The sequence below is a fragment of the Salmo salar genome, chromosome ssa16 (assembly GCF_905237065.1).
Source record: "Salmo salar chromosome ssa16, Ssal_v3.1, whole genome shotgun sequence".
In the NCBI taxonomy this organism is placed as follows: Eukaryota; Metazoa; Chordata; class Actinopteri; order Salmoniformes; family Salmonidae; genus Salmo; species Salmo salar.
Window position 1 is genome coordinate 85,349,916 of NC_059457.1, and position 10,855 is coordinate 85,360,770.

The following is a 10,855-nucleotide window of genomic DNA, read 5'->3' on the forward strand; positions in this document are numbered from 1 at the left end:
TCAGGCATCCAGAGTAAATAACAACCTATTAAATCCAGAAACACATTTCAATGTATTTGACCCAGGACAGCTACAAGCCCATCACTTGACAAGAATGTCCACAATACATTTTTACATTTTAGTCATTTAGCAGACGCTCTTATCCAGAGCGACTTACAGTAGTGAATACATACATTTCATTTCATTTCATTCAATAAAGATTCACACCAATTATGCTTACCATAAAATAAATGTAATAATTTTGATTAATTGTCTATAAAATAGAATAGATATTGCCTATGCTTTGCCATGGAAATTCTGTTTTTTTTTCTGTCACGATAGGCATTATTGTTTATAAATGAATATATTTTGTTGTTACATCTGTTTGACAGCGTTCCTTATAAACCTACTGTACTGTAGCCTATGGTTCATAGACTATAAAAATAACGGTTCGCTCGCAGGGTGAGGACAGCTCTCTCCTGTCAAAATACTACGTACGGGAGAAAACCGAGGACACCGTCTGCGCGCGCGCAGCCTCGCTGTCACAGGACTACCGCCTCTCTCCAGGGAAGAAACAGGGTTTTGGGGGGCTGGCTACGGTCTCTACGTTGTAGCGTCGGGACACTGACGATTTAACATCGGGCATAGCATCAACACGGGCTCTTCTTGTATGGTAATGGAATCTATCTTTGTTCTAATTTACCTTGAAATGATGGTCGGTCGACTGTATGGTTTCTAAAGGGCGAGAGGCCGAAATTGCATGGCTGAATGGCAGTGATACGCCATCTCGAATTTGGAGGAGCAGAAAATGATGGAATGAGCCATATATGAAACCTAATTAATGACACCTAGTCATCCCGACGTGATTGCATTGTTCTGCACGCGATAGTTTATATAAGGCCAGCTTTCCTGCCATGCAATTGGATGGACAAATTATTATGGGGCTTTATTGGGGTCGTCACATAGACTGTAGCCTATACAGAAATAACGGGTCTCATCATTACACGGTAATACCATATACACACATGTGGAGACAAAGTCATAGACATACATACAGTCTACATTAAGTGGAAAATAGCCTAACAATTCTGTCTTTATTTGGGAGGAAAATGCCAACTCGTCATTAAGAAACGTACATTCATGTTATTTATTGGGTAGACTTGACCAATGCTCCCACAAATTATTTTTATTACACTGGTAGCATACTAGTAAATGTCGTTTTTTTAGATTCAGACAGTTATGATTTGCATATCCTGACGTCTATATTTAGTAATATGACATATGTAAACATATCTGAAGAAATGAAAGTCTCTAAATAATTGAATGTAGGCCTTTGTAACTAAAGATAAGTGTTTAGTGCCCCCCACCTGTCCCTGTGGTGATTTGGTCCAGCAGTATGTCCAAACAGCTGTGGTACTGTGTAACCCTAGAGGCCTCTGGGGACCTCTTGGAAACGATTAGACGGATCACAGTAATTATACATTACCGGACAACCCAGGTGACACACACATTATATTGTCATCCATACCATTGTCTAATTACAATAACCTATTGTCCTGTTGGCTAAAGCTACAGGCTAAACTACAATATAGCTCAGTCGTTAAAGACTCCAGGATCAAACCCACCTACTGCTCAGTCGCTCAGCAACAGAGATACCGTGATGAGACTAGAGGTAGATTGGGACTGTAAATAAAATAGCCTAATCCACCTATGGCAAATGTGATCTGTGGCAGACTGCTAGAGGTATTGATAAGAAGTTGGTACAGAGATGAGCTGTGGCAGACTGCTAGAGGTATTGATAAGAAGTTGGTACAGAGATAATCTGTGGCAGACTGCTAGAGGTATTGATAAGAAGTTGGTACAGAGATAATCTGTGGCAGACTGCTAGAGGTATTGATAAGAAGTTGGTACAGAGATGAGCTGTGGCAGACTGCTAGAGGTATTGATAAGAAGTTGGTACAGAGATGAGCTGTGGCAGACTGCTAGAGGTATTGATAAGAAGTTGGTACAGAGATAATCTGTGGCAGACTGCTAGAGGTATTGATAAGAAGTTGGTACAGAGATGAGCTGTGGCAGACTGCTAGAGGTATTGATAAGAAGTTGGTACAGAGATGAGCTGTGGCAGACTGCTAGAGGTATTGATAAGAAGTTGGTACAGAGATAATCTATGGCAGACTGCTAGAGGTATTGATAAGAAGTTGGTACAGAGATAATCTGTGGCAGACTGCTAGAGGTATTGATAAGAAGTTGGTACAGAGATGAGCTGTGGCAGACTGCTAGAGGTATTGATAAGAAGTTGGTACAGAGATGAGCTGTGGCAGACTGCTAGAGGTATTGATAAGAAATTGGTACAGATAATCTGTGGCAGACTGCTAGAGGTATTGATAAGAAGTTGGTACAGAGATAATCTGTGGCAGACTGCTAGAGGTATTGATAAGAAGTTGGTACAGAGATGAGCTGTGGCAGACTGCTAGAGGTATTGATAAGAAATTGGTACAGATAATCTGTGGCAGACTGCTAGAGGTATTGATAAGAAGTTGGTACAGAGATAATCTGTGGCAGACTGCTAGAGGTATTGATAAGAAGTTGGTACAGAGATGAGCTGTGGCAGACTGCTAGAGGTATTGATAAGAAGTTGGTACAGAGATAATCTATGGCAGACTGCTAGAGGTATTGATAAGAAGTTGGTACAGAGATGAGCTGTGGCAGACTGCTAGAGGTATTGATAAGAAGTTGGTACAGAGATAATCTGTGGCAGACTGCTAGAGGTATTGATAAGAAGTTGGTACAGAGATGAGCTGTGGCAGACTGCTAGAGGTATTGATAAGAAGTTGGTACAGAGATAATATAATACTTCTGACAGCATACTGAAGTATGTTTGATGTGTTTTGAAACTAGAATATATCAGGTCTATCTCCTCTACCATATATAATATATCAGATCTATCTCCTCTGCCATATATAATATATCAGATCTATCTCCTCTGCCATATATAATATATCAGGTCTATCTCCTCTGCCATATATAATATATCAGGTCTATCTCCTCTGCCATATATAATATATCAGATCTATATCCTCTGCCATATATAATATATCAGGTCTATCTCCTCTGCCATATATAATATATCAGGTCTATCTCCTCTGCCGTATATAATATATCAGATCTATATCCTCTGCCATATATAATATATCAGGTCTATCTCCTCTGCCGTATATAATATATCAGATCTATATCCTCTGCCATATATAATATATCAGGTCTATCTCCTCTGCCATATATAATATATCAGGTCTATCTCCTCTGCCATATATAATATATCAGATCTATATCCTCTGCCATATATAATATATCAGGTCTATCTCCTCTGCCATATATAATATATCAGATCTATATCCTCTGCCATATATAATATATAGGTTATTCCTCTGCCATATATAATATATCAGATCTATATCCTCTGCCATATATAATATATCAGGTCTATCTCCTCTGCCATATATAATATATCAGGTCTATCTCCTCTGCCATATATAATATATCAGATCTATCTCCTCTGACATATATAATATATCAGATCTATCTCCTCTGCCATATATAATATATCAGATCTATCTCCTCTGCCATATATAATATATCAGATCTATCTCCTCTGCCATATATAATATATCAGGTCTATCTCCTCTGCCATATATAATATATCAGGTCTATCTCCTCTGCCATGTGGCTCAGTTGGTAGAGCATGGTGTGTGCAATGCCAGGGTTGTGGGTTTTATTCCCATGGGGGGCCAGTACAAAAGAAAAGAAAATGCATGAAATTAAATGTATGTATGTATTCACTACTGTAAGTTGCTCTGGATAAGAGTGCCTGCTAAATGACTAAAATGTAAAATATCAGGTCTATCCCATGTAGTGGCCTCTCCATTCTAGTTTGAAATACTGTTCTATTATATGCAGATGTTTAGAGAGAGTAAAAGCATGTTGCGCACACACACACACATATCAGTATTCTGGGCACCTCAACTGTGTTTTGTTTTGTGAAAACGGAGAAGGGAGGAGCTTTCCTCTTTGGGGAGTTAAAGTGGAGAGACAGACAGACAGACAGACAGACAGACAGACAGACAGACAGACAGACAGACAGACAGACAGACAGACAGACAGACAGACAGACAGACAGACAGACAGACAGACAGACAGACAGACAGACAGACAGACAGACAGACAGACAGACAGACAGACAGACACTGTTGTTCGCCAGTGGGTATGCTGGCTGTGCTAGCTGGTCAAGGCCATGCCCCAGCAGTGGCATGAAAGGCACATTATGTGATTCCACAGCCTGTCCCTACCTATTTTCTTACAGAAGCACATCTTAAAGGCACATCTTACAAATTATACCTTTAAACTATGAGGTCATTACTTGGACCCCTGATTTATCCTGACCACGTGACCTGACCAGGAAGAACATCAGCCCCTAGTTATACTGTTGTTATAAACTAGTGGAAAGCAGCACACTACATAGGAAACAGGCTGAAATCACACTACATAGGAAACAGGCTGAAATCACACTACATAGGAAACAGGATGAAATCACACTACATAGGAAACAGGATGAAATCACACTACATAGGAAACAGGCTGAAATCACACTACATAGGAAACAGGCTGAAATCACACTACATAGGAAACAGGCTGAAATCACACTACATAGGAAACAGGATGAAATCACACTACATAGGAAACAGGATGAAATCACACTACATAGGAAACAGGCTGAAATCACACTACATAGGAAACAGGCTGAAATCACACTACATAGGAAACAGGATGAAATCACACTACATAGGAAACAGGCTGAAATCACACTACATAGGAAACAGGCTGAAATCACACTACATAGGAAACAGGCTGAAAGCACACTACATAGGAAACAGGCTGAAATCACACTACATAGGAAACAGGCTGAAAGCACACTACATAAGAAACAGGCTGAAATCACACTACATAGGAAACAGGCTGAAATCACACTACATAGGAAACAGGATGAAATCACACTACATAGGAAACAGGATGAAATCACACTACATAGGAAACAGGATGAAATCACACTACATAGGAAACAGGCTGAAATCACACTACATAGGAAACAGGATGAAATCACACTACATAGGAAACAGGCTGAAATCACACTACATAGGAAACAGGATGAAATCACACTACATAGGAAACAGGATGAAAGCACACTACATAGGAAACAGGATGAAATCACACTACATAGGAAACAGGATGAAAGCACACTACATAGGAAACAGGATGAAATCACACTACATAGGAAACAGGCTGAAATCACACTACATAGGAAACAGGATGAAATCACACTACATAGGAAACAGGCTGAAATCACACTACATAGGAAACAGGCTGAAATCACACTACATAGGAAACAGGATGAAATCACACTACATAGGAAACAGGCTGAAATCACACTACATAGGAAACAGGCTGAAATCACACTACATAGGAAACAGGCTGAAAGCACACTACATAGGAAACAGGCTGAAATCACATTACAAAGGAAACATGAGCATAGGCTGAAGGTAGGGAGGGCCAGTTTCTCTTGCTGCTCCATTGACAAGTACCATGTTCTTGTAGTGGATGCGAGCTTCAACTGGAAGCCAGTGAAGTGTGTGGAAGCCAGTGAAGTGTGAGGAAGCCAGTGAAGTGTGTGGAAGCCAGTGAAGTGTGGAAGCCAGTGAAGTGTGAGGAAGCCAGTGAAGTGTGTGGAAGCCAGTGAAGTGTGAGGAAGCCAGTGAAGTGTGAGGAAGCCAGTGAGGTGTGTGGAAGCCAGTGAAGTGTGTGGAAGCCAGTGAAGTGTGAGGAAGCCAGTGAAGTGTGAGGAAGCCAGTAGAGTGTGTGGAAGCCAGTCAAGGGTGGAACATAGGTGAAGGGGGGCAGTTAAGGTGTGGCAATGAAGTTGGGAAGCCAGTTCTGAAGTGTGTGTTGGGAGCCAGTAGCAGTGTGTGGAAGCCAGTGAAGTGTGTGGAAACAGCAGGTGTGGAAGCCAGTGAAGGTGGAAGCCAGTGAAGTGTGGTTGGGTGAAGTGTGGTGGAAGCCAGTGAAGTGTGAAGGTGAGTTGAGGTGTGTGGAAGCCAGTGGAGTGTTGTGGGGGGCCGGTGAGGCCGTGAAGTGTGAGGCAGTAGAGTGTGTGGAAGCCAGTCAAGGGTGAACATCAGGCGGGCTGCAGCGTTCTAGATAAGTTGTAGGGGTTTGATGGCACAAGCCCCAGCCAACAGCAAGTTGCAGTAGCCCAGACAGGAGATGACGAGTGCCTGGATTAAGGACTGGCACTGCTTCCTGTGCGAGGTAGGGTCGTACTCTACGGATGTTGTAGAGCATGAACCTGCAGGAGCGAGTCACTGCTTTGATGTTTGCAGAGAACGACAGGGTGTTGTCCAGGGTCACGCCAAGGTTCTTTGCACTCTGTGATGGGAACACCATTGAGTTGTCAACTGGGATGGGGAGGTCTTGGAGCGGGCAGGCCTTTCCCGGGAGGAAGAGCAGCTCTGTCTTGTTGAGATTGAGCTTGAGGTGGTGGGCTGACATCCAAGCTGAGATATTTGCCAGACACGCAGAGATGCATGTCGCCACCTGGGTGTCAGAAGGGGCGAAGGAGAAAAGTAGTGAGAGTGAGACACCAGTAGTGAGAGCAAGTAGTGAGACACCAGTAGTGAGAGCACGTGGTGCAGGCACATATCCTCTCCACGTCACCTGGTAGGAGAGGCCTGCCAGGTAGGATGCAATCCAAGAGTGAGTGTGCAGAGCCTGAGACGCCCAGCCCTGAGAGGGTGGAGAGGAGGATCTGATGGTTCACGGTGTCAAGGGCCGATAGATCTAGGAGGATGAGGAACAGATGAGAGAGAGTCATCTGCTTTGGCAGAGCGGAGAGCCTCCGTGACACAAAAGAGAGAAGTCTCGGTTGAGTGACCCGACTTGAAGCCTGACTGGTTAGGGTCAAGAAGATGGTTCTGAGAGAGATAGCAGAACCACCTGAGAGTTCTGAGAGTTGGTACGTTCAAGTGTTCTGGAAAGAAAATAAAGACGGGAAACTGTCCATCAACAGTCTCTGCATTTCAGGACTCACAGTAGCAAGTACTCCTGGTGCACTGGGCAATTATTTAGCCATTTAAACATTTAGTTTTCGAAGAAAACTCTTGTTTTTTTGCCATAGTCCTCACTGGCTTTCATGAGATTTACGTGAGCTTGTCCAAGGTGTTGGACTCGACGATAGTTGCTGTCCATTGGAGCACTGCAATTGGTTACCCAACATTCTGGGGCGGGACTTAGCGAAGGATCCAGTTAACAATGAAGTACTACAGCGTGAATAAACTCCCAGCCCAGACCAAGAACACACTTAATGCCTTTATAAACACACAGCCATCAGAGCATCGTCTACATACAAATAACAGCCTGCCAGAGCGAAGCCTCATCTATTCTAAAACAATGACACACTAACCAACTAAACTAATGACTATCTCCATTGGGCATGTGTGTCCAGGACTAGGCTTCATCTGGGTTTAGAGTCCCACACTATATGTTTGGAGAGCCCTGGGGGAAAGTGGAAAGCCTTGGTGCTAAACATACACAAAGCATTATTGGATTCTCATATGATGGGCATAAACTGAGTGAACTCAAGGCATTGCTCTCCAAACCCATCGTAATGATCGTAATGATTGGTTCTGCTATAAGATTACATTCCTCATCAATTACAGCCTTGTCTCTCCCTCTGTGCCAGCTTTGCTTCAAACTCATGTAGAAAACGTATTTAGGGGTACGTCTCAAATGGAACCCTATTCCCTATATAGTGCAGTGCACTTCTTTTCACCAGAGCCCAATGGGCCCTAGTCAAAAGTAGTGCACTAAATAGGGAATAGGGTGCCATTTGGGACATAATCTAGGAAGCCTATTTTATCCCTTTCCTTATGGTTGCAACAGCCTCCCACATGGGTACCATTAAACTGGAGAAACGACAGGCTTTCTGAGGTTTGGGGTTGAAGACATGCCATTTTGTAATTGACGTTTTTAAGTCTCTGATTATGTGAACCACTTCCCCCTCCATGAGGGCATGAAGTCTTCCTCTCTCTCTTATATGCCTTATATTTTCTCTTTTATTTAGTTGTTCTCTCTGAGAGATGACTTAGTCCGCGTTGTGTGTTGTTTTCACACATACTCTGTCTGTCCTCAGATTTAGACAATCTAGCCTAGGGTTCCCTAATAGGCTGCCCAGTGATTTTATTTGGCCCCTCTAAGTTTTCTAGATTTTTTTTCTATATTATTTTAATTTCTCCACATAAAATAGTGTAAACTCACCAGGAAATCAACTTGGAATGATTTTAATTTAGGAAATCTGTTCCCAAGTATTCCCAGGCAGAAGTGAGATATGTGATGATATCAAGGTTTGAAATTATTCTGTTTTTGTCAAGTAATATATCTGTTTGGGGTTCTTGCAGTTAGTTCACAATACAAATTATTTACAACTATGTTCCTGCTCCCCAACTATCCACTCAAGGAAAAATCGTCCGACAGCTGAATGTAATTCGGGCCCCTGCCCGAGGCCTATAGTAGATCTCCAAATTACATGGTGTTGTGTTGTGATGCTGTTGTGACGCTGTCTGTGGTCATGTGGTGTTGTGTTCTGTTGTGATGCTGTCTGTGGTCTTGTGGTGTTGTGTTCTGTTGTGATGCTGTCTGTGATCTTGAGGTGCTGTGGTGTTGTGTTATGTTGTGATGCTGTCTGGGGTGTTGTGGTGCTGTGGTGTTGTGTTATGTTGTGATGCTATCTGTGGTGTTGTGGTGCTGTGGTGTTGTGTTATGTTGTGATGCTGTCTGTGGTGTTGTGGTGCTGTGATGTGACGTGGTGTTGTGCTGTTATGTTGTGGTGCTGTGAGGTTGTGCTGTTGTGCTGTTATGTTGTGGTGAGGTTGTGCTGTTATGTTGTGGTGTTGGGCGCTAGGGTGTGGTATGGGAGATATAGATCAGACCTCAGCCAACATCAGACAATAGTAACCTAGAGAAAGGGCACTTGGAAAGAAACCAATCACTGTTCCCCCAACACAGATGAACCATCCATGTAGCCTACAAAATGGCTGCCAGGGTTTCTGCTGCTTCACTGTGCCACCGAAGTGTGTTGCCATGACAACAGTAGATTGGGGCTCAGGAAGCACAGCAACTCAAAGACAGTCTCTCTCCTCCAAAAATATCTCCTCCAATATCTCCCAATACCAGTCAGGGAAAGGGAAAAGGGGATACCTAGTCAGTTGTACAACTGAATGTATTCAACTGAAACGTGTCTTCAGCATTTAACCCAACCCCTCTGAATCAGAGAGGTACGGGGGGCTGCCTTAATCGACATCCACGACTTTGGTGGCGGGGAACAGTGGGTTAACTTCCTTGCTCAGGGGCAGAAAAACAGATTTTTACCTTATCAGTGTGACAACCAATGAAGATTGAGTGTAGAATTAAAGGGGAAATCTGCAGTTCAAACAATAACAAAGCAATCACTATGCCACTGATTCAGTAAACAGCTGAGGGGATGGGGCTGGAGAAATGTAACCCCTCTCAAATTCATAGACAGTTATGGATACAAGGACCATCTACTGTATGATATCAACATGATAGTTTTAAGGTTTAAAACATGGCAGCCATCCATGCCAGTGTTTGTTTACAATTACATTGTTTACAAACAAACAAGCTTATATTTTAGGTTCTGATGGAGTTAGACAGTTGAACTATATAAGTTATATTCTTCAAGAATCAATGTCTATATATCATAAATCAAACAATGGATATAGCGTTCACAGCCCCTTTAAAGTGTTTACAGATGTTGCATTCAGTCAGGTCCTAAATGATCATTACCAAAACACAGACACAGTTAGAATTCGAGCTAGCCATGACATCAGTGTTTACAGTCTGTTGGGCCTGATGTTTTTCTGGGCCTGTCTCCTCCTATTCAGGGAGATGTGCTTGTAGCCATGTAATCTGTTCCAGTCTATCAGTATGGTAGTGGTGGGGATGGTGGTGGTGGTTGTGGTGATGGTAGTGGTAATTGTGCTGATGGTGGTGGTGGTAATTGTGGTGGGGATAGTGATGGTGGGGATGGTGGTGGTGGTGATGGTGGTGGTGGTAATTGTGGTGGGGATAGTGATGGTGGTGATGGTGGTGGTTGTGATGGTGGTGGTTGTGATGGTGGTGGTGGTGATGGTGGTGATGGTTGTGATGGTGGTTGTGATGGTGGTGGTGGAGTGGTGGTGAGTGGTGGTTGTGATGGTGGTGGTTGTGATGGTGGTGGTGGTGATGGTGGTGATGGTGATGGTGATGGTTGTGATGGTGGGTGGTGGTGGTGGTGGTGATGGTGGTGGTGATGGTGGTGTGGTGGTGGTGGTGATGGTGGTGGTGGATGACGGTGGTGATGGTGGTGATGGTGGTGGTGATGGTGGTGTGTGATGGTGGTGGTGGTGATGATGATGGTGGTGGTGATGGTGATGATGGTGATGATGATGATGTGTGTGTGTGGGGGTGTGTGTGTGTGTGTGTGGGATAGATGTGATGATGGTGTGTGTGATGGTGGTGGTGGTAATGAGTGGTGGGGGTGGTGATGGTAGAGGGTGATGGTGGTGGTTGTGATGGTGGTGGTTGTGATGATGGTGGTGGTGATGGTGGTGGTGGTGGTGATGTGTGGTGGTTGTGATGGTGGTGGTGATGGTGGTGGTGTGATGGTGTGGTGGTGATGGTGGTGATGGTGTGGTTGTGATGGTGGTTGTGATGTGGGTGGTGGTGGTGGTTGTGATGGTGGTGGTGGTGTGGTGGTTGTGATGGTGGTGAT

General features: G+C 43.6%; 1 protein-coding gene across 1 annotated transcript in view; it reads left to right on the forward strand.

The window, feature by feature from the left end:
• Window positions 1–529: 529 nt before the first annotated feature.
• LOC106593956 (retinoic acid-induced protein 2-like) overlaps window positions 530–10,855 on the forward strand; it is a 21,609-nt gene continuing 11,283 nt past the window's right edge. The window contains exon 1 of the mRNA XM_045698313.1: window positions 530–652. The gene's annotated coding sequence lies outside the window, so the exon portion shown is untranslated. The remainder of the gene's footprint in view (window positions 653–10,855) is intronic.